Genomic DNA, 25,796 nt, shown 5'->3' with positions numbered 1-25,796 from the left:
GAGTTAATTTTTGTACATGGTGTGAGGTAGAGTGATCAACCTCATAATTTTGCATGTGTGCAGCAAGTTATCCCAGCACTAGAATAGTTAAAGAGACTATTCTTTCCTACACTGAATTGTCTTGGCACCCTTAGCAGAAACCAATTAGCCATAAATGTTAAGGTTTATTCTGGATTCTCAATTATATTCCACTAATCTATATTTCTACTTTTGTGCCAGAACCACATTGTCTTTATTGCTATAGCTTTACAATAAATTTTGAAATCAGAAAGTGTGAGTCCTCTAGCTCTGTGCTTTTCAAGAGTGGTTTTGCAATCATGGATCTCTTGCATTTCCATATGAATTTTGGACCAGGTTTTTAACATCTGCAAGGAAGGCAGCTATGATTTTGATAGGAATTCCATGAAATCTACATACCAACTGGGGAGTATTGCCATCTTAACAATAGAAAGTCTTCTAATTCATAAACATAAGGTATCTTTCTCTTTATTTAGGGCTTCTTTAATTTCTTTCAACTACATTTTGTAGTTGCCAGTGTACAAGTCTTAAAATTACTTGTTAAATTTGTTCCCATTTTATTCTATTTTATGCTCTTGTAAATGGAATTACATTTAATTTCAGTTACAGATTATTCATTCCTAGTGTACAGAAATACAATTGTTTTGGTATACTGGTTTTTTATAATTTCTATTTTTTTTGCTGAGCTTTCCTACTCTTTTAATTTTTAAAGAGAATTTGTATTTCATTGTTGAAAATTGATGGCTGCTTTAAAATCCTTATTTGAAAATTCCAGTATCTCATTCATCTATGTTGGCATCAGTTGATTATCTTTTCTCATATACATTGTGATTTGCTTGGTTCTTGATAAGAAGGGTGATTTTTTTTTTTTTATTGCATGCTAGACATTTGTTCTATTATGATAGAAGACTCTGGATTCTATTAAATACCTTATTGTAACAGACATTAACTCTGTTTAGTTTTAGTACTCAGATCTTGGCATACTTTTGTGGGCTGTGGTTCTACTAGTAGTTTTTCAGAGTCTTAGCAGGCTTATTTTGGTCTATATATTTGGTGCTTCTGGGCCTCCCAGTTAGCTAGTAACTGCTAGTATTACCTGAGGAGGTAGAAGGGATTTCCCAGGCCTGCCCTAGGCTACCGCTGTGGGATAAGGACATGGTGAGATCCCTCTGTTGGTGTCTCTAGGCTGCCTCCATGTCTCTAGCATGAGGGAGGAGAGTCTTAGACCCTAGATGACAAAGAGGCTTCTAGGACTGGTCTACTTGTTATGATTGGGTCCCTTCTGCTATTCACCTGCCCACACCAAATACACACACACACACACACACACACACACACACACACATATATATATTTTTTTATTATGTTAATCACCATACATCATTAGTTTTTGATGTAGTGTTCCATGATTCGTTGTTTGCATATAACACCCAGTGCTCCATTCAGTACGTGCCCTCTTTAATACCCATCACCAGGCTAACCCATGCCCCTAACCCCCTCCCCTCTAGAACCCCTCAGTTTGGTTCTCAGACACCAAATATATTTTTAAAATTTTATTGAAGTAGAAAACACACATAAGTCTATAAATCATAAGTTGATAGCTCAATTGTCTTTCAAAAATTAGATATATCTGTATAAAGAGGATCCAGAATAAGAAATCCTATTATCAGCAGCACCCTAGAAGGTGTCCTTACACTACTCCCAGTAAATACTACCCATCACATGGGTAAGTACTAACCTGAAACAACATACTGGTTAGTTTTGCATGTTTTTAAACTTTAAATAAACTGAGTCAGACAGTATTTATTCTTATGTTTCTAGTCTTTTTCTTCCCCTTTGGTAGTCATTATGCTTGTGAGATTCATCTATATTGTTACATGCAATTGTAGAAGTTCACTCATTTGCTTTCCTATGTGTGACACTGAGGGTATATACCATTATTAACTTTTAAAAAATTCCATCTGTTGATGAGCATTTGAGTATACCAGGTTCTGGCTACTACTAATAATGCTATTATGAACATTCTTGCATGTGATTTAGTGAACTGATGTATGCATTCCTATCAGGTACCTAGGAACAGAATGTATCAGTCATAAGGTATGCATATGCTTTGCTTTAATAGACATTGCCAAACAGTTATCTAAAGGAGTTGTATCAACTTACACTCCTTATGGCATTGAATGAGTTTCAATTGCTACACATTTTTGACAACACTTAGAATTGGCTCTTTTTCATTTTAGCCATTTGATAGTGATATAATGTTATCTCACTGTAGTTTTATTTTACATTTTTCTAATGACTAATGAAACTGAAAATTTTTACATATGCTTATTGGGTATTTGGATATCTTCTTTTATGGAGTGTCTGTTCAAATCTTTACCCTTTTTTCTACTGGTTTATCTATCTTCTTTTATTGATTTGTAAAACTGGTTTTTATGAGTATGAATCATTTGCCAGGTTTATGCATTGAAAATATTTATTCCTACTCTGTAGCTTATTCCTCTGGAACTAATAAATTGCATCTACTTTTTAAATACTTGAGCATATTTACTTCCGTGTAGTAAAAATATATATATAATTTAAAATCTTTCAGATTAAGCATTTTTTTCTAAATTTTATTCAAATAGTAAAGGATGACAATGATTATCCAAAATACAATTTTGTCAAATTCTTTGGCATATGCAGCTACATTAGGCTTAATGGATTACTAAATTACACAGATTTTTGACATCTTATTTGCTTACTGTCTGGTGGCCAATTAAACTCATTGTTCCAGTATGAATTTTATCAATGCTTAAATATGTTACCTTTTACCAGAATCTAAGACCATCAAAATCCAAATACATGTATCACTATTCTTTGAACCATTCTGAAACTAGGTCAGTGTTTAATATGGTTGATTGAATTCAAGTGCCATTATAGACACTAATGAATTGCTACTGTGTAGCATGAAATGGAAAATCCATTTCATTGTAGTGACATAGAAAATGGTAAGGATAATCTGCCAAAGATAATAAAAGTGCATAATAATCATGGTGTGTTGTATATATCAAAATCTGAAGTGATTTAAAATGTTTTAATGGTTAAAATTAGTTTAGCTGACTTTTCTCATAGGTACTAATTTTAATTTTCAGATTGTGGTATTAATATTTCATTAGAGGATATTACATATAACACTTGCTTTTCTCCCTCTTTTCTCTATTATAGGAATGATGACAGATTTGAGGATAATAAAAAATAAAGATAATAAAGGTAAATTTATTTTATAAATTAAAAACTCTACTCACAGCTAATACCAAATATAGACCTTTCCTCATATTTACCATGGGAAATTTGAAAAGGCCCACTTTCTAAGGCTTCAGTAGTGTCAAATTACTTTAGAATCTCTATCTTTGATTATTTCTAAGGTATAAAGGACTTGTTGCTGAAACTGCTAATGAGTTAAAAAAAAAAGGCGTTATTAGGTTATGCTTGCAGTATTTACAACTTTTAAAATGCACATGTCACACACTCAATAAGGTATCATGGGGAGTCAGTGCTAATAAACTACTATTCATTCTATTCGTCTTGGAAACAATTGGAAACAAATGCAAGTAGGCATGTGTTAGTATTATTGCCTACACTTATTTTTGAATTAAAACCCATGGCTATCCAGCAATGTCCACAATAGCCAAACTGAGGAAAGAGCCATTGACATTCATCGACAGATGAATGGATAAAGAAGATGTGGTATATATATACAATGGAATATTATGCAGCCATCAAAAGGAATGAAATCTTGCCGTTTGCAACGACGTGGATGGAACTGGAGGGTGTTATGCTGAGCGAAATAAGTCAACCAGAGAAAGATATGTATCAGATGACCTCACTGATATGAGGAATTCTTAATCCCAGGAAACAAACTGAGGGTTGCTGGAGTGGTGGGGGTGGGAGGGATGGGGTGGCTGGGTGATAGACATTGGGGAGGGTATGTGCTATGGTGAGCACTGTTAATTGTGTAAGACTGTTGAATCACCCATCTGTACCTCTGAAACAAATAATACATTATAAGTTAAAAAAAAAAAAGAAAGAAAAAGATAGCAGGAGGGGAAGAATGAAGGGGGGGAAATTGGAGGGGGAGATGAACATGAGAGACGACGGACTCTGAAAAACAAACTGAGGGTTCTAGAGGGGAGGGGGATGGGGGATGGGTTAGCCTGGTGATGGGTATTAAAGAGGGCACATTCTGCATGGAGCACTGGGTGTTATACACAAACAATGAATCATGGAACTCTACATCAAAAACTAATGATGTAATGTATGGTGATTAACATAATATAATAATAATAATAAAAACTTGAAAAAATATCTTAAAACCCATGGCTATTGGTCTGCTACTAAAACATTTCAACTCATGCCTTTGAAATGACTCTGAAGTCCTACAAAAGAAAAGAATAAGCTTGTGTCCTCATAGCATACATCTATACATCAAATTCAAACACACAGAAAAAAACTGTCACAGATGAATCCCAAAACAACCAAACCTACAAACCTGTAGTGATAAAAATACTTACATTAGCATAGACAGAACCAGGACTCACACATCTTCTGTATTTCATGACAGAAGTGGTTTTCCCATTAGGGATATGTGCATTTTTGTAATGAATAATGGACAAGAAGACTGTCTCATGAAATTTTAGCTTAAGGGCTTAGGATTTGTATTTATAATATTGACTGAGGATTTTAAAACTTGGCTTTATATTATTCATGTATTGTGGCTTATCAAAAAATTGTATGTATATGCGATAATCTCACTATTTTCTACCTACTAGAATTTTCCAGTATGGTAAATAACAAATAAATAATGGAGTATATTCCATCACCAGATGCATATTCTCTTTATATTAATGATTTCTGAGAACTCTAAAGGAATACCAAAATATCACAACATGTAAAATTAGGTAGCTTGCTCAGATAAATAAAATTGGCTACATATCTGAGTAAAATAAGAGAGAGACAGTTGATGTCCTGAGCCAAATAGATTCTTTAAAAATTATAAAACACTTATTTAAAGAAAGAAACATCCTACTTCTGTCTCTAGTTTTACTTTGAATATAATAGATAAGGAGTTCTTACTTATAGCCAACTTGCTTATTCCCTGAAGATAATAAAAAATAATCAAGCATTAATCTTTTTCTTTTCTTTCTATCCTAGTCATAAAGATATTGTGCTTCTTCCACAGTATTGGATTCACACAATCTGACTCACTTCCAACCTCACAAGCGTGATAGGATCATTTATTACTTCACATTCATATAACTGGATGATTACTCACCCATATGATCTCCTTACCTTCACCTACTCCCTAAAAGTCACTTACCCATGTGGGTTTATTTAACACTGTTCATTGGTAACAGTGAATTTTATACAAGTACAAGGCCACATAGTTAAAGACCATATTTCCCATAATCTTCTGCAGCTAGTAATTTAAATTTTGAACAGTGGAATGTGAACAGAGTGATGAAGGCAACTACCACACATACTCTTTAAAAATGAATCTGAAAAAGTTCTGATTTCTCATTTCTAATGGTCACATGGGCTGGAATATAAGGATGTAGTGCTTGAGAGCCAGCTCTGGCATGTAAATAAGGACAACATCCTAGAGCACAGCAGAGAATAAAAATGAACCTCAGTTCATTTGTGGACTTGTGGAACAGAGTTGCCTGCCCGCCCTGAGCCACTCCCCAGCCCTGGGATACTATGGTAGACAAACACTTGTCGACCATCTTGGTTTATTTCTCCATTGCAGCACTAAGCCTGCACTCTAAATGCAAATAATCTAAGTCATATAAATTATATGTGTATCCTATGAAAAATTAAGATGTGTTTACTATAGTTTTGTGATGCAATTATATAATACATGGGGCACCTGGATGGCTCAGTCAATCATCTGACTCTTGGTTTCAGCTCAGGTCATGATTTCATGGGTCATGGGATCAAGCCCCACATCTGGCTCCATGCTCAGTTGGGAGTCTGCTTGAAGATTCGCTCCCTCTACCCCTCCCCCCACTCATGCACACTCTCTCTCTAGAATAAATAAATCTTTAAAAAATAATTATATAATGCATGATTCATATTTTAATGAGAGAAATCAAAATTTGTTCTTAAGGAAACTAATGTTTAAAGAATAAATATGTACCATTACCTAAGTGCTACTTTCTAGAAGATCTTGCTGCATTATCTTTTAACTGAACTCGCTCTAAAATGAGATGCAGCCACATAACAAGGGGTATGATTTTGCAGGAAATATGTTGGTTTTAACCACTTTGGGGAACATTTAACTGTATTTGCTTAAATAAATCCTATTAATCTGAGAACAAAAGAAGCAGGAGGGCTAGAAAATTTTATATTTTCATTAGACAATGAAATGATCACAGGATTATGGAGTCAGGTGACTAAGATTCAGGCCAGAAGCCCAAAAATTACTTGCTCTGTGACACTGGGAAAATCATTCTCACTCCAGAGGTCCGTTGCCAGTATCAGATGGCTACTCATTTATTCTGTCATGGGAAACAATGATACTACACATGTCATGGATGAAAATGATGTAGCCCAAGGACACTGGCTATTTGCTGAAGCGTATCCTTTAGTAGGGATAACTTGGCTTCCCCAGTACAGCGCAACTTCTGGCCCTCAGTCTCATAGACCTGGGAAGTTGTTTTTATCGATGACTTAGAAGGAATTAGTACCATAATAACTGAACATTAATAAAATAGCTATTAGAATAAAATTTATTGACTACCGATTTTATGCCAAATACTATTCCAGTACACTAAACATGGATAACATTTAATTCTCATAACAACTAAATAAGAAAGGTTCTATAATTATTATCCCTTCATTACAGATGAGGAAACAGGCAGAGAACTTAAGTAACTCTCAATTATACAGCTACTATGTCACTAAGTTGGTATCTGAACCCAATAGTCAGTCTGGCTCAAGAGTATGTAGTCTTTTTTTTTTTTTTAAGGATTGATTTTATTTATTTATTTATTTATTTATTTATTTATTTATTTATTTATTGGAGAGAGAGAGAGAAAGAGAGAGCACGAGCAGGGGAGAGGGGCAGAGGGAGAGGGAGAGGGAGAAGCAGACTCCCTGCTGAGCAGGGAGCCCAACATGGGACTCCATCCCAGAACCCTGAAATCATGACCTGAGCCAAAGTCAGATACTTAACCAACTGAGCCACCCAGGTGCCCCCAGAGTATGCACTCTTTTTTTTTAATTATGTTATGTTAATCACCATACATTACATCATTAGTTTTTGATGTAGTGTTCCATGATTCATTATTTGTGTATAACACCCAGTGCTCATTGCAATACGTGCCCTCCTTAATACCCATCACCAGGCTAACCCATTCTCCCACCCCACTCCCCTCTAGAACCCTCAGTTTGTTTTTCAGAGTCCATTGTCTCTCATGGTTCATCTCCCCCTCCGATTTCCCGCCCTTCATTCTTCCCCTCCTGCTATCTTGCCATTTGCAATGACATGGATGGAACTGGAGAGTGTTATGCTGAGCGAAATAAGTCAATCAGAGAAAGACATGTATCATATGACCTCACTGATATGAGGAATTCTTAATCTCAGAGTATGCAGTCTTAACCAATATATCATACTGCTTTATCAGAATCAAGACTCAAAAAACCCTAAGAAATAAAATTCAACTTCATTAATTTATATTAATAAAAATTAATGTCAGACACAAGTAGCAGTTTTGTCAGCAGGGGATTCTTTCACTGATCCCACTCTTTTTGGGAAATTAAATCACAATGAAAATGTCATGGGGAAATAAGCATTTCCATTGGAATAAACAAAGTTCCCACAATAGTTGAAGATATTCTTCCCTCTTGCTAAGCAGACTAGACTGTTATTTTGTCAGGATATCACTACCCATGCTCAGTCCTAGAAACCCCCACTGAAAATGTCCACTAGGTGGTCTCCTCCCTTCAAAATGCAGTCTTGATCATATTAGAAGGTATCACCATCTTGGATTTGGTAACAGCACTGTATGTCACAGATTTAACAAACTATTATAGGCAGACATTAACTAGAACATATCATGATCTCCTGATTATAACTTCTACGCTTTGAAAACTCCTCAGGTAAGTGGTATCAGCAAATGTGGCCTCAACAATTATTTGTTTACTTAATTGTGCTACTGTTGAGGTCTGGCATTCCTGAGTGTCTCTCCTATCTATTCTTTTACACTCATTTACCTTCTTCTTCTTCTTTTTTTTTTTTTTAAGAGAGAGACGGAACGTGCAAGAGCAGGGGTGGGGAGGAGCAGAGGGAGAAGGGAATCTTAAGCAGGCTCCACACCCTACAAGGAGTTGGACACAAGGCTCAATCTCACAACCCTGAGATCATGATTTGAGCTGAAAACAAGAGTCAGACGCTTAACCCACTGAGCCACCCAGGAGCCCCTACTCATTTACCTTAACAGTGTTGATGTGAAAACAAAGAAACAGTATATATGAGAGTATGTATTGTCTTTTTACATCTATATTCTATTATCCTAATTATATTGTAAATTATTTATTATCAGGGCTCATGTTTTCTACTTTGTAATTCACATTTCATGTTCCTTCTTGCAATACCACCCTCCTTTTTTGCTTAGCTAACTTACTTAGTCTTTAACATTCAATTCAAATACCACTGTTTTTGGGAAGCTATATCTGAACCTTAATCACACTTATATATACCTCTGGCACTATGCTCCCCAAAATATGGATATTTCACCTTCAAGAAACATAACTCCATGTTCAGACTGCCATAAATAGTAAGAAAATTTATGAATTCACATAAAGATGGGTGAGTCTTCAGGGTTGGTAAAGGCAGTGGTTCAATCATGCCATCAAGGACTCAGTTCAGTTTTGACTCTCTGCTCTGTAGTCTCCATTGTGGCTTCATGGAAGACTGCTGGTAACATTTGGGGAATATATTTTTTCCTCATTAATTTCCAATGGAAAGAGATCAACTTCTTGTGACTTTCTCTTAAGAGTGATAAAATTTCCCTTCACAAATCCCTTAGTAAACTTTACTGGGGCCTCTCTTAACCAATATATCATACTGCTTATCTCTTAGCTTAAAGCGACTTAGCAACCCATCATTGAAAAAGAAAAATCCCTGGCAAGGGGAATAGGGTTCTATGATTAATTTAGACTAATTACCTGTTGAATGAATGTAGGTGAATACTCATTATGTCCCTACACTCCTATAGCATCATGTGCCCATCTAAATATTAGTCCTTACCAGACTAAAATTAAATTGTTGATTTACTTATGTTGGCTCCACACTAAATATTAAACTCGTTCTTGAGAATAGGGATAGTGTGTATTCAACTTTATGCTCCTTCTGCCTAACAGAGTGCCTACAACACAGTATCTACATAATTGTGACTTAATTAAAAATTACAAGCAAATAATTTTTTAAATGTGTGGATAATTCACAATTCCTATTTTATTTAGCCTTAAAATATTTGTAAAGATAAACATATTAACCAATGGAATAGAAATGAGAGTTCAGAGATAAACCCACATGTCTATGGCCAATTGATTTGGGGACCACAACCATTCAATGAGGGAAAAAGATACGTTTTCAAGAAATGGTACTATGGCAACTGGATTTAAAAAAAAGAAAAAGAAGTCAGAACCCTACTTCACACTTTATACAGAAATTAACTCAAAGTGAATCAATGACTTGACTGTAAGAGCTAAGACCATAAAACACTTAGAAGAAAACATAGGAGTAAAACGTTATAACCTTGGATTTGGCACTAAATTCTCAGATATGACACCAAAAACACAAACAACAAAAGAAAAAAAAACATGCAAATTAGATTTCATCAAAATTTAAAACTTTTGTGCATCAAACAAGATTTTCAAGAAAGTGAAAAGACAATATATGGGAGAAAATATTTGCAAATAATATATAATATATACATTAAGGGTCTACTATACTGAATATATTACAACAACAAAAAAATGGCCAAAATGCTCATCAAAAGATGCTCAAAAATTTTAGTCATTAGGGATGCAAATCCAAATCACAATGAGATACCACTTCACACCTACAAGGATAGTTATAATTTTTAAAAAGTAGAAAATAGCAAATGGCAAAAATGTGCAGAAATTGGAACCCTTATACATTGCTGGTAGGGATATAAAATGGTTCATTTTGGACTATGGAATACATGTTGGTGGTTCCTCAAAAAGTTAAACATAGAATAAACTATATTAACCCGAAATTCTACTCCTAGGAATATACCCAAAATAATTGAAAACTGGTACTCAAACAAATACATACACACACACTAATGTTCATAGGAGCACTATGATTTATAGATAGATACAATACAATACCCAAAAGGTAGAAACAGTCCAAATATCCATTAATGGACAAACAAGTTGTGGTATATAATACATACAATGAAGTAATGATACATGCTATAACATGAATAAACTTTAATATATTGTGTGAAATCAAAGAAGCCAGATGCAAAAATGTGTGGTCCCTTTTATATGAAATATTCATAATAGGTACATCCATAGAGACAACTTAGGTTGGTCATTGCCAGGTATCTAGCAAGGGGAGAGGAGTATGGGGGACAGCTGCTTAATGGATATAGCATTTTATTTTGTGGTGATGAAAAAGTTTTGGAACTAGATATAGGTGGTGGTTGCACATCACTGTAAATGCTCTAAATGACATTGAATTGTTTACTTTAAAATGTTTAATTTTGTTTTGTGAATTTCACTTCATTCAAAAAATATTTTAAAAAATTTACTCACTTACCTGCCTAATTTTATTTCTATCATCAAAGCATGAAATATGGAGTTTATATGGGGGCAGAAATATGTTAAACCTCACTATTTGGAAATACATATATGCCAAAGATTTTTAAGAGTGGCTAATCGAGAGTATACCGTATTTACTGATGATTTCTGTATGAGGAAATGACTCTTACACAGGTGTTAGATGATCGATTCCATCTTATTCATATGTAAGACCAAAACAATGTCATAAATTGATTTAGATAAAATATATTTTATCTATCCATAAATCAGTAATAGAATACCTTCCTCTGGACAAATTGTTTATTTTTCTTTTATATCAGAATGAATTTAGTTTGTGTACTCTGAGAAACTGATTTGCAAGTTCATTACTAATATCAAATATGAATAAGATGAAAAAAATCTATGAAGAACAACTTAAAATAACTTAATTTGCTTCCTGTCTAAGAGAACATATTAAATATTGTCCAAGGACTACTTAGAAAATCTATGGTTTTATCTCATTTTTGTAGCAGAACCAAAAATGCCAAACATGAACCAGAACATATGAAACATTACAAAAACTAATTCATGAACAGATGCTTAAGCAATATAGAGACCAAAAATAAATTATTTGAGCCAAATTACTGTTAACTCTAAGTATGATAATTACCAGGACAGCTGATGTTTCAAATGAACCTATGCTGCTTTGGCTACCGAGCAATTTATAAAATGTAATTATTCTTAATCCTTTTTCCCCACTCTATAACAATTGACACAGGAATACAAACTATTCATCCCACAATTTATAGGTTATATATGTCATCATGTTTAAGAGTTTTCTTTAGTTATAATTAACATATTCTTAACAAAACTAGTATGTGTGTGCATGTGTCTGTATAAATGATGATACATATCCAACCTATGTAAGAAAGGTTTATTACTACTGGATATCTTGTTTTAAGTCAGTACCAGCCTCAGATGGTGAGGACACATACCAAGTGGTAAGAATTATAATTAATTCGATATTTGCTCTGCAAGGTAGACTGGGGCAAATTCAGGAAGTGAGAGAGAAGGTGTGGGGATCAGTTGAGTAAGGATGCACAGTTGAGCATATTTATACTAACAAAGGGGAAAGGTGGGGTTGCTTGAGGGCTTTGATTTAAGGGTGCTGATGTTTCCTCTGGAGAGAAAAGAGATTGTTCATTGAGGTAGAAAATATATAAACATACAGGGTCACCCATCTCTCCTTCAGCATTGTCCTTGATTAAACTGCTCTCAGAAGCAAGAATGGAGTCCTGGGAACTCAGGGACATAGCAATTATCCTCCCAGGCTCAATTTTGGTACACAAATAGGAAAATACCACAAATATAGAGTAAATGACGATTGTTATAATATTAATGCAATAGGCAAAACTTTCATCAAACACTAAATGTATATATAGTGATATTACTTATAGGCACATTGCATAGATTATTGCTTGAAGTAGACACCAATTTCAACAGAATGTGCTACTTTCCTTTAGACAGTGTCACTTTTTTTTTTAAGATTTTATTTATTTATTTGACAGAGAGAGACACAGCGAGAGAGGGAACACAAACAGGGGCAGTGTGAGAGGGAGAAGCAGGCTTCCCGCGGAGCAGGGAGCCCGATGTGGGGCTCGATCCCAGGACCCTGGGATCATGACCTGAGCCGAAGGCAGATGCTTAACAACTGAGCCACCCAGGTGCCCCTAGATAATGTCACATTTTTGTGAGACTGAATTTTCAGCAGTTGCTATAACAAAAAGCAAGAACCACATGAAAATAAATATGTGACAGTAAATGTGTATAGGATAATCTGATTCCAAGATTTGAGAAGCTGTGTAGTGTCTTACATCTTATTAGTAGATGATGAACGTTATTTAAGAATGAAATAAAATATTATTTTTTCTCTTAATTTGTGTGCATTTTTAAAATAACTAGTAAATCATCAGGCTACAAATACTTGTTGAACCGTTTGACTCTAACCACTTCATAAATAGAACTGTTAGGTACTTCTTTGGGCCTAACTGACTGATACTCTAAAGGTGCTGGAACACAAAAAATTTTAGAACTTTATGTTTGGAAAATGGAGCTCTCATGAAAGTTTCCTAAAATAAAAAATCAAACAAAAAAACTACTTGACAATAAAACCCAGTCAATGAAGAGATAAATCAAAATATAAGAGTTAGCTGTGGTAAAAAATTGGTAGTGCGTATCATATCCATCAAATATGTAACTAATACTAAACAACCCTAGGAATTCATAGAACAGAAAGTGAATCTTACAAATTAGGACAATCTAAGAAATATACAATTAACAAAATTGGGAGGGTGGGGGAGGGGAGATGTACAATGCAGATGAAACCACTAATATTCTCTTTTATTAAAGCATGTTATCAAAAAATTCTCTAAAGATAAAATCATGCAGTTTAAAAATCCATTTGATTCTAAATTCTCAATATTTTTCACAATTTCTTATTTTAATCCTAGAGGAATATTTTAGGAATTAATACTTCCTTTGGTAATAAAATTTTTGACATTCAAGAATTATTTTGGTTTAACTTTAGTTGTCATTTCTTCTAGTGAATTAAAGTCAAATGAAATAAAATTCTTTTCATAAAAGTGGCACCTACATTTACCATAAATCTTTATTCCTACCTGTTGGCCTTCCTTCCTTTCATCCTGCATTTTTCTCTCTCTATATATATAGAAAGTTATTTCCAGAATGTTATGGATGATGAGTTCTAGACAGAGATATTTTGGTTTCTTTTTTCTGTCATTCTTATACTTTTCTTTTTAAGAATATTTTCAATAAACATGTAAACTATTTTTTAGCAACAATAGGGATTTTTCTTCATTTAAAAAAGGGAAAAAAACTACAAGAAAATAAGCTTCATTTCATTCAGGGTGGTGGGAATATGAATGATTATTTGTTTCTTTGTGATTTATTATATATATTTTTTAAATTGCCAAAACAAAAAATTCAGGCAATCCCAAATTTCTCTCAGCTCAAAAATTTGCACTGACATTTCCTTTATTTTCAAATTATCTACACAACTTCTAGCTACATTCCAAATCATCAGTATATGAGGCTACAGAAGGCATTTGGCTTGAAGAACAAAAATGTACTGTTTCAAATATATTACTATTTTTCTCATTAAATGCAATGTCCACTAAAACTAAAATATCACATAGATCAATCTCATGAAACCCATGATCTTACTGAATTCCTTCCATTTCCATTTATCTGGTGATGAGAAAAACAACTATTTTTAATAGCTGCCTGGGCATTTTACAGTATAACAACCCTGCTCACACCTAAAGTCTAGACACTCAGACAAGGACCTGAGCTTAGAATAACCATCCCGAGCTTCCACTTTGCTTTTTCCAAGGCACCTTTTAAAATAACCACTTACAATTGAGCCTGCAGAAAGTTATATCCACTCCAACCTACCCTACATACTACATACATACTACAAGATATCCACGCTTACTATACTGAAAGAAATAAAAAGGAGTTTGAAAAAAATCTAGAAATAACTGAAAACTATAAAAAGTAACATAGCAGATTTGAAATATAACCAAATAGATCTTGTAAAACTGAAAAATAAATTAATTTAAAATTAAAACTCTATACCCCCAGTGAAAATATCTTTATAAAACAAAGACAAAGTAGACATCCTTAAGAACTAAGAGAGTTTGACACCAACAGATTATTCATCAATTGAAATTCTAAAGGCTGTAAACATCAGGGAAAATAAAAGGGATAGAAGGGAGAAGGTCTAATATGCATAAAAATGTAGTATGTGGGTGTATCTCAACAATTACTAACTATATAAAGCATACACTTACCATGTGATCTAGTAATCTTACTTCTAGGCATTTACACTGAAGAAATGAAAACTTACATTCATACAAAAACCTATGCAAAAATGTTTATAAGAGCTCTATTTACAATCTACCCAAATGAGAAACAACACAAATTTCTCATTTGGGTAGACTGGACCACTTTCTTACACTGTACACAAAAATCAATTCAAAACGGATGAAAGACCTAAATGTGAGACAGGAAACCATCAAAATCATAGAGGAGAACACAGGCAGTAAACTCTTTGACATCAGCTGAAGCAACTTCTTACTAGATACTTCTCCTGAGGCAAGGGGAACATGAACTATTGCGACTTCATCAAGATAAAAAAACTTCTGCACAGGGGCGCCTGGGTGGCTCAGTCGGTTAGGCATCTGCCTTCGGCTCGGGTCATGATCCTAGGGTCCTGGGATCAAGCCCCATGTCGGGCTCTCTGCTCAGCAGGGAGCCTGCTTCTCCCTCTCCCTCTGCCTGCTGCTCCCCCTGCTTGTGCTCTCTCTCTGTCAAATAAATAAATACAAAATCTTAAAAAAAAAAAAAAAGCTTCTGCACAACAAAGGAAACAATCAACAAAACTAAAAGGCAAACTATGGAATGGGAGAAGATATTTGCAAATGACATAATCTGATAAATGGTTAGTATCCAAAATCTATAAAAAACTTACCAATTCAACACCCCCAAAACAAATAATACAGTTAAGAAATGAGCAGAAGACATGAATATACATTTTCCCCAAGACATACTGGCTAACAGACACATGAAAAGATACTCACCATCACGGAAATACAAATCAAAACTACAAGCTACCACCTCACACCTGTCCGAGTGGTTAAATTAACAACACAGAAAACAAAGCTGTTGGCGAGGATGTAGAAAGGGGAATCCCTTACACTGTTGGTGGGAATGCAAACTGGGGCAGTCACTCCAGAAGACAGTATGGAGGTTCCTCAAAAAGTTAAAAATAGAACTACCTTATGACTCAGCAATTGCACTACTAGATATCTATCCAGAGGATACAAAAATACTGATTTGAAGGGACACATGCACCCCGATGTTTATAGCAGCATTATCTCCAATACCAAATTATGGAAAGAGTCCAAATGTCCATCAACTGATGAATGGATAAAGAAATGAATAAAGAAGATGCAGGATATATATACATGTCTATTATGTGTCTGTTAGCCAGTATGTCTTTGGAAAAATGTCATATATACACACACACACACACACACACAATGTAATATTACTCAATCATCAAAATGGAGCTAGAATGTATTATGCTAAGTGAAACAAGTCAGAGAAAGACAAATACCATATGATTTCACTCATATGTGGAATTTAAGAAACAACAGAGGAACACAGGAGAAGGGGGGAAAATAGACGGAGGCAAACCATAAAAGACTCTTAACTATAGAGAACAGAGGGTTGATGGAGGGAAGGTGGGTGGGGGATGGGCTAAATGGGTGATGGGTATTAAGGAGGGCACTTGTTGTGATGAGCACTGGGTGTTATATGTAAATGATGACTCACTAATTTCTACTCCTGAAACCAATATTACACTACATGTTAACTAACTAGAATTTAAATAAAAACTTGAAACTAACTAACTAAATAAATAAAATCTTCAGGTCTGTTCTACTTATGTACCATTTCTTGTGGTTCTTGCTCATGGTACTTTATTTCCCATGTGTTTGGTAACTTTTGGTTGTATACTGTTTATTTGCCTTTAAAAAAAATATGTTGGGAAATTCTTTGGAGTTGGATAACATGTGCTCCTTCAGAGATTTCCTTCTTCTTCTGCCAGAAGCTACTTTTAACTAAACTAAAGGTTCAAGATATTTTTGGATCTTGCAGGTAATTAAGGAACAGCTTGTGGCTACAAAATGGGAGTGTTGCAGATTGAAATCCAATTCACACCCTGAATGTGCATCTCTTTGAGGTTCCACTTTAGTATGGTGAGCATTTTCTGTCAAATTCCCAGTGCTGGGTAGGGCTTTTCCTTGTTCTCCCTTACACTCTGAGGTCAACAACCTAAATGTCAACAAAGCAAAACTTCTGCAATACTCTTCTCACTTCTCAATTCTCCTTTCCCCTAGTTTTTTGTCTTGTCATTACTATCTATTTTTCAACTGGGCTCACTGATGCTTTTAGGAAATTGTAAAAATTATATCAAGTGTTTTAAAATCCAGTGGAAAGGCTGATCTGATTAACTTATCCTGTGAATGGAAGTCCCTATACCATAGGCCCTAGTTTTTGGATAAATTATAAAATATCCTAAATTATAAGATATGATTCAAATAATATTAATCAAGCTAATATTAACCAAAAACTCTGTCTATATGCATTAGATGATAACTGATGGTATTTAATTAAATACTTCCTATTTAACTATTTAAATTGTATTTTTTGAAATCAATAAAAAAGATGTTATAAATATACTTCTTGCCCCATTACAAAAATGTTTACATTAGAATAATGAGAAACACTTGAAAGACAGTAGACTAAAATCCTTCATGAGTATACTTATTAAGATGTAAGCTAAATCTATTGAACTATATAATCCTAATAGTAGTCATCTATCAGTTTATACTTTCTAATATGTCTACTTCTGTTTAACTGTAAATGCTTTATCTTGAAAATATCTAACAAGTAGTATATGAAATAGAATCTAAATAACCTGATATAAGTAAAAATTTCTCTCCCAATGAAATGAACATATTTTATAAGCCCAAAATTTCTACCTATAATTAGAAATAAAGTTATTTTTCCAATGTTCTTATTATTTTCTTTCTTTATGTGTTACTCATATTAATCTGCTTATTTAACAACTCAATCTCATGGACAATTAAAAAATACCCACAGAGGTATACAAATGTCCAATCCAATCAGTTCCACCTTATTAAGCTCTCTTTCATTATTTCATTGTATCATGAAGTATATAATAAAAAAAGTCCTTTGAAAACTACTGTGTTGTTTGGAGAGGATTTATATCTTGAAACTCTACATTTGTATAATATATCATCTATATATTTGAAAATGTAAAACAAAGGTAAATTATTATATTTGTTATTTGCTTTTCATGGTAATCTCATTAACTCAAAATCTGACAATAGAAATAGTTTTCATTCTGTCATTTTGAATATTACTTACATATATAATAAAAATCGATGATATTTAGTTGAACTTTGTTAAAAACAATTAACCTTGAATTCCATAATTTTGACATGCAATCCTCTTTTATAATAATTGCTAATTAAATAACCTAAGTGCTTAGACAAGGCAACAACCGTTCTAAGAACTTCACATGTAGCAATTTATTTATTGTTCACAACAATTCCATGATGCACGTACTGTTATTTTCCTTAACTCACAGATAAGAAAACTGAGGCATACAGAAATTTAATAACATGACCAAGATTTGAACATAGATGTTTGAGCAGCCAAGTTATTCTAAGTCTATTAAAGATTAATCATAACCAAAATTAATTTACTTATAAAAATTATAAACAGTTATAACTATTACTTTGTGGAGTCCTCAGAAAAAAAATGAACAGTTCTTGATGAAGTTTTGGATCATCATTTCTATAGAAATAAAGCCAACAAGAGAAAATGGAAGTCTTTTGTAGTCATACAGATTCTATAATATAAAACAATTTTCATAGAATTCAATTGCTTTCAGTTGTTTATTAAATTTATTCTACTTACCACTCAAATTTGGTTTTATTGCAAGTTTGGAAAGGCCACAGAATGCACCAGGAAAGTGGTAGTTAAGAGCATATTTTCTAGAATAATGACACCCTGGGTTTGCATTCTGGTTTCTCCATTACTAGCTGTGCCATCTTGGGTAGTTACATAACCTCTACAAGCTTGATTTACAAAGTGAGGGTAATGATTTTGTCTACCTCACAAGTTGTAAAAAAAAAATAATAATAAAATAAAGAGATTTTTTAGAGGGCACTTAGCACAGAACCCAGCATAATAAATGGTAAACAATTTTATTACTTTCGTCAATTATCTTATGTCCACCTGATTAGACTTCTAACACTCATCAAGATCAGCATATGCATGTCCTCTTGTCCCAGAAGCAGAGACAGAGGAAACCATGGTTCTTTTAAGGGGAACTTATACTCCTTCAACCACTTTTGTAGGCACTATAGGCCCCAGATCTTTCATCATCCACCTCTGCTCAGTGTAACCAAATATTTGACTATCAGATAGGTCCCTTTCTGCCTTGTATAAGAAGTGCCAAAATTTGAGATTCAAATTGCTTTTTTGAATCTTGCTTTTTTCCCTAACCCACCCCACATTGCTCATTTCCCTGTTTTTAGGCAATGTGCCAAAAAATGAACAGGAGAAAGTAAACAAAACAATCATTCTTGTGCTTAGAAGGCATAATAAAATATATCTGTGTATACTTGTAAACATAGGAAATAATCTTCTCTCTTTTAAAATGTGAGTTCCTAAAGGACTGACACAATTTTTTTGATGATTATAAAACAGTGATTCACAACACAAAGATTTAATCAGTCATTTTTCTAAAACTCTAAATTAAACACTCTTAATTTATAATTATAGCTATATTACCTCAACTCAGAAGTTGGGATAAGATAACTTGGGGATGTAACTCCCGACAGGTCAGAGAAGAGTTTCTTTCTTTGGATTTCACTGTGATCTGAAACAACACTTTCTACAAAACACATTCTGGCTAGCCTACTATCAGAAACTCTGAGCTCCACATCATACCAACAGGGTACAAGGAAACTAAGGAAGCAGTGATGCTTGTGGAGAAAACTATATAATTCTGATACAGTGAAGCCTTTACAATCTTATTAAAATCATATGCCTTTTTAAAAAAATTCAGAATTTTCACCAAACATAATACATATAAATTATTGATATTCTATTTTAATAACATTAAAATAATATTTTAACTTAATTTCTATATTTAAATATATCTAATAATGAAAGGCCCCAGATAGAAAAAACAATCTTGAAAAAGAAGAACAAAGACGAAAATATCACAATTCCAGATTTCAAGATATACTACAAAGCTGCAATAATCAAAACAGTATGGTACTAGCATAAAAATAGACACACTGATCAAGGAAACAGATAGAAAACCCAGAAATAAACCCACAATTATATGGTCAATTAATCTTTGACAAAGCAGGAAAGAATATCAATGAGAAAAAGACAGTCTCTTCAACAAATGGTGTTGGGAAAACTGGACACCAACATGCAAAAGAATGAAACTGGACCACTTTCTTACACCATATACAAAAATAAATTCAAAATGGATCAAATATCTAAATGTAAGACCTGAAACCATAAGAATCCTAGAAGAGAACACAGGGAGTAATTTTTCTGACATCAGCTGTAGCAACATTTTTCTAGATATGTCTCCTGAGGCAAGGGAAATAAAAGCAAAAACAACAACAAAAAACTATTGGGACTACATCAAAATAAAAGCTCTGCACAGTGAAGTAAACAGTCAACAAAACTAAGAGGCAGCCTGCTTCATGGGAGAAGATATTTGCAAATGATATATCCAATAAAGGATGAATATCTGAAATATATATACAACTCAACAGTCAAAAAACAAATAATCCAATTAAAAATGGGCAGAAGACATGAACAGACATTTCTCCAAAGACATACAAATGGCCAACAGCCACATGAAAAGATGCTCAACATCACTCATCATTAGCGAAATGCAAATCAAAACTATGAAATATCACCTCACACCTGTCAGAATGGCTAAAATAAAAAAACACGGGCGGCCTGGGTGGCTCAGTCGGTTAAGCGACTGCCTTCGGCTCAGGTCATGATCCTGGAGTCCCGGGATCGAGTCCCGCATCGGGCTCCCTGCTCGGCAGGGAGTCTGCTTCTCCCTCTGATCCTCCCCCATCTCATGCTCTCTGTCTCTGTCTCATTCTCTCTCTCAAATAAATAAATAAAAAATCTTTAAAAAAATAAAAAAATAAAATAAAAATAAAATAAAATAAAAAAACACAAGAAACAACAAGTGCTAATGAGAATGGGGGAAAAAAGGACCCCTTTTGCACTGTTGGTGGGAATGCAAACTGGTACAGCCACTGTTGAAAACAGTATGGAGGGTCCTCAAAAAATTAAAAGTAGAATTATCATATGATCCAGTAATTCCACTATTGAGTATCCAAAGAATATGAATTTGAAAATATATATGCACCCTTATGTTTACTGCAACATTATTTACAATAGCCAAAATATGGAAGCAGCCCAAGTGTCCACTGATAGATGAATGGATAAAAAAGATATGGTGTGTATATATATATACACATATATATGTATATATTTATATATAATGAAATATTACTCAGCCATAAAAAAGAATGAAACCTTGCCATTAGCAACAACATGGATGGACCTAGAGGATATAATGCTAAGTAAAATAAGTCAGTCAGAGAAAGACAAATACTACAAGATTTCATCAAACAATTGAAAAATGAAAAGAGACAAAAAAAATAGACTCTTAAATATAGAGAACAAACTATTGGTTACCAGAGGGAAAGTGGGAGGCGGGAATGGGCAAAAAGGTAAAAGGACTTACACTTATAGTGATGAGCACTGAGTAATGTATAAAATTATTGAATCACTATACCATACACCTGAAACTAATATAACACTATACGTTAATTATACTGGAATTAAAAAAAAACAAAAAAGAAAAAAAGAATCTCTCTCTATATATTAGCTATAAAGTATTTTATATTAATAGAAGTACTTATTTGCACTTATACATAACCAGTAAACTTACATTATCCAAACAATTAAAAATTTAAATCCCTAGTAACTATTACCGAAAAGCTTAAAGCAATTTTTCAATCTTGTTTACTGAGATTTTAAACTATTGAGGAACTCATTACTGCCAATCAAAAGTTCAAATCATATTCTTTTGAAAGTGAAAGCTGAGAAAAACTAAAGTAAGTAGCTTTTAACCTGTGGGCATTCTTCCTGAACCTAATCCTTTTAAGAACGTAGGTTCTCACAAAAGCAAAATAACTTCAAACTTCCAGCAATGGAAATTCTATTTAGTAACTATAATATATATTTTGATATGTTATGCATTTTTACTTTATAGACCTTTAATAAAAAAAATCTAGTTACTGTCCATACATCATAATTAAAATGGCCGAAAATTTGAATGCATGCTTTTAGCAATAACTGTGAATCCATTGTCACATATTGGGCTACTACAGTATATGACTATAATAAACTTTTGTCCAAAAGTATCTACATGAGTACATAGTGTTCATGATCCTTATTATTTGACCTAAAGGGAGTTTTCAAAATGAAAATTCTGACATAGAACTTTACAGTTCAGATCTGCTTTTCAGATTACCTGCGGGTACTACTTCTACTGATCTTGAATACTTTTGAATAGCAGAGTGCAGATATCTGAATGATATATTTTACTCTTTAAAACTCTTCATTGCAGAAGGGTAGTTATAAGTAACGGAAGTTAATTGACGCATATAACATTGCTAATAATACAGAATTTAAAAGATTTACAGAGCCTGCTTTGAAAGATACCATTGGATAGTGTAAATTTCAATGCAAATTGAGTCCTCAAAATGTCTAAATATACTATGGGGAAAAATTAAAGGTCATTTATGACATATAGGTAGATTGGAATTGGAAAGATAGCTCCTAATAAGCCAATAGCATACACTGGGTTCCTATTAAACCAGTAAAATGAAATTATCCCATGCAAACATTTGTAATCAATATGTAATCTACTCAGTGAAATGAGACCAACTAGAGTAAATGAAAATCTACAAACAATGACATCTCTTACCTGAGTAAATGTTTCTCTTGGAAAATGGTTATATGGATATATGAAGACGGAATAGGGTTGGCAATGAGCGACCGAGGTTTTTTTAAGTAAAACGTGACATCACTGAAAGTGATGGTTAAGAAAGATTAATCCAGAAGCAGTGAATATTTAATTGCAGTAGTAACTTTATTTTATAAAAGCACATGGTAATATTTATACCAATGCAATCTTCAGATTTTCAATAAATATAAACAAATAAGAATGGAATAGAAAGAAAGATAGTAAAATTGGAGTCAAAAAGCCTAACTTTAAGTTTAAAGTGTGTAAACTTCGGGTTCTAACATCCTTGAACTCAACTTCCTCATCTGTAAAATGGGGGTAATATTTTCTGAAATATCTACCACATAGAATTGCTATCAGGATGAAAATAAATATTACCTGTGAAGACAAGTTGCAAACTTTAAAGCATTATATGAATAAGGAAGGATTACTGAATGAACAGAATGAATACCTGGCTATCATTCAGCAATTATTATTTTATAAAATAATTTTTATATTTATTAAAACCATAAAAAGGAAGAGAATTTCAGTAGAGAAATCTAGAATTCTGCCTCAAGTTATCTCTTCATAGATAGCAACAAAAGGAACAAATGAGAGTGCTGCTTATTTATTTTAAAAGATAAATTGAGAAGTCATAGTTGATCATTTAAAACAAAATTAGAGATTAAAAATGACAAGCCCTTCTTTAAGTTGTAACATATATTTGCCTCAAAATTTAGGAAGTACCTAATAAACTTGAGGAAATAGGCTAAGATGGAAAACCTATAGATTAATAAACAAATTGTTGCAAAATACAGATGAATCTCATTATTTTGACCTTGAGTAAGAAGTCACTGGGAAATATCATTACTGTATTAATACATTTAGCAGTGTGGGAAGACAATGTCCCTCACACTTTGTCATGCATCACTGAACTGTAACGAATGCTGACAGTTAGAGAGCCTATCTCTAAACATTATGACACCGTCTTAGTGACAGATAAAGAAGAAAGCTGAATGCAATCATTGTTTCATATTTACTACCACAGGCATAGCTAGAAAATATAAAAATAAATTAATTTAAAATATTTGGATAAACATCTTTAATTCTGGCACTTTAGGAAAAAAAAGGTGGGTGCATTTGTTTAGTATCTTACCACCAGCAATTTATCTTAGGTCTTATGTATTAATACTGTCATAGACACATCTATTTGAAAAATAATGTTCAGTAGCTTTGCTCTATTACAAAGCAATTCATGACAAAGGTCTTTTGAAACAGCAATAATATTTGCATAATAATTGCAAGCACAGAAAAAAAAAAAGCTTGAAATGGTACAACCATATTCCAGGAGTTTTCTTTTTCATAAATTAAATTTTCCCAAAAGCACTTCAAAAAGTCAATATTTTATTTCTGAAATTCGTTACTTAAACATTCATTTTTAATGGGATGTAACAGTCTTTTGTTGTACCTTGAAAATGAAAAGTAGGTAAGAACACTTCTTAATGAATTTTTTTGATTGAATATATTGAACAGGAAGGGATATGTTTTCAGTGTAGTACTAAATTAAGCATGCAGTTCCCACTAAACAGTTTTGGCAGCTGTGCATTTAATGCTGAGTACCATGCTGAAAATGTACATTCCTAGAATCAAATATGAAAGCCTAATCTATATAACTGTTACCTGAACTTTTGCCTCTCAATTAAAGGGTCTGTGCAAAAAATATTTCTGAAAAATACAACATCGTACATTTGCAAAATGACAATCAAAATCATCTCTAATACACTTCAATTTATTCCAGAACAGTCAATGTCAAAGAGTGAATCTTGGACTTCAACACATGGGCATATGATAAACTCAGTTAAAAATATCCTCAGTTAACTTCTTTTTCTCCCTTTTTTTGTTCAAACCATTACATATGTAAATTTCTTGCTAGCTAGTGTAGTAGAAATCATAACAAATTTTTATTTAAGAAAACTGAGCTATAGTCTATAGAAATTAAGATAAAACTAATTTAGAAATAGTTACCATAATATAAAAGGATTAAATATTTTGATGAATGAGAGCCACTGATATTTTGCCTGTGTATTTCTGTGTGTGTGTATTTATGTATGTGTGTGTAAGTGTATGTATATATATATATATAAAATACATATTAAAGGACATCTTATTTAATTATTCACTGTTCTACCATAACAGTTGTTTGAAATATAAAGATAAGAATAAATGTTTTTATTCTTCATAAAGGTGTATCATTAAATAATTCTTTCTCTAACTGTAGCTACAGAGTGTTCCTATTATTAGTAGTTATATTTGTATATCCCTGTAGATGTAAGCCTAATCCATCATCAAGACCTAGCACATTATTTATAAGTAAGGCAAATACTACCATCAAATGGAGAAAGAAACCAACAACTCTGTTTATTTCCAGGGATAAGAGCTATGTTTTCTGGTGAATAAAAAACATGATAGCAATGCTGGACTTAGACAATCTCTGTGAGCCCAGACATTATATAGAGATAGTAACTGTGGTAAATAAACATTTAAATGTATGTATGCTTATAAAATTGCATAAAATGGCACTAAATATACATATCATATTCGGTGAATAGTTTTCATGCATACTTAGCCATCTCCTAACATAGCATCCACATTACTTCATGTAAAAATGTTCATATTTTATAATAGTTCAAAATTTTAGAATTCTTTATTACCTAGACTCTTTCTACACAAAGTTCACAGTTTAGGAGAAATATCTTTGAATCATTTAGAAATCAAATTGGAAATACAAACATTTTAAAAATAAATAAATTAAGATTTCCACATCTGCTTTTGATTAATAGAGAACAGATTCATGCTTCTGCCAGAAACAATTTGAAAAAATGGATAGAATATATGAAAGAATTGCTTCTGGATATTGGGAAAGAGTCGGAATAGCACTGTTATTCCTAAAAAAAAAAAAAAAAAAAAGAGAGAGAGAGAGAAACAAATGAAATATGCCAACATTTGCCCTGGTTTTCTGTCTATCAGCATATTGTAATCTATGAAGCAAAAGGATATCCTAAATGAGAGCTGACTTAGGAGTAAACACTCTTAAGTTCTGAGTCTAGCATAGTTGGCAATTGTTAAGACTCCATTCTAGAGAGGAGGGACATATGCGAGGAAGAAAAAGAGCTCCAAATATCTTTTTAAATTTCCAGTGAATACTAAAAGGGACAAGGCC

At 33.1% G+C, this 25,796-nt stretch overlaps 1 protein-coding gene across 1 annotated transcript in view; it reads right to left on the bottom strand.

Moving 5' to 3' along the window:
- Nucleotides 1-25,796, bottom strand: part of ATRNL1 (attractin like 1) — an 814,868-nt gene that overhangs the window by 341,371 nt on the left and 447,701 nt on the right. The gene's annotated exons all lie outside the window — the stretch shown is intronic.

This window comes from Neomonachus schauinslandi, chromosome 6 (genome assembly GCF_002201575.2).
Source record: "Neomonachus schauinslandi chromosome 6, ASM220157v2, whole genome shotgun sequence".
In the NCBI taxonomy this organism is placed as follows: Eukaryota; Metazoa; Chordata; class Mammalia; order Carnivora; family Phocidae; genus Neomonachus; species Neomonachus schauinslandi.
The sequence above is the reverse complement of the archived record's forward strand: the minus strand, read 5'-3'. Positions and strand labels throughout refer to the sequence as shown.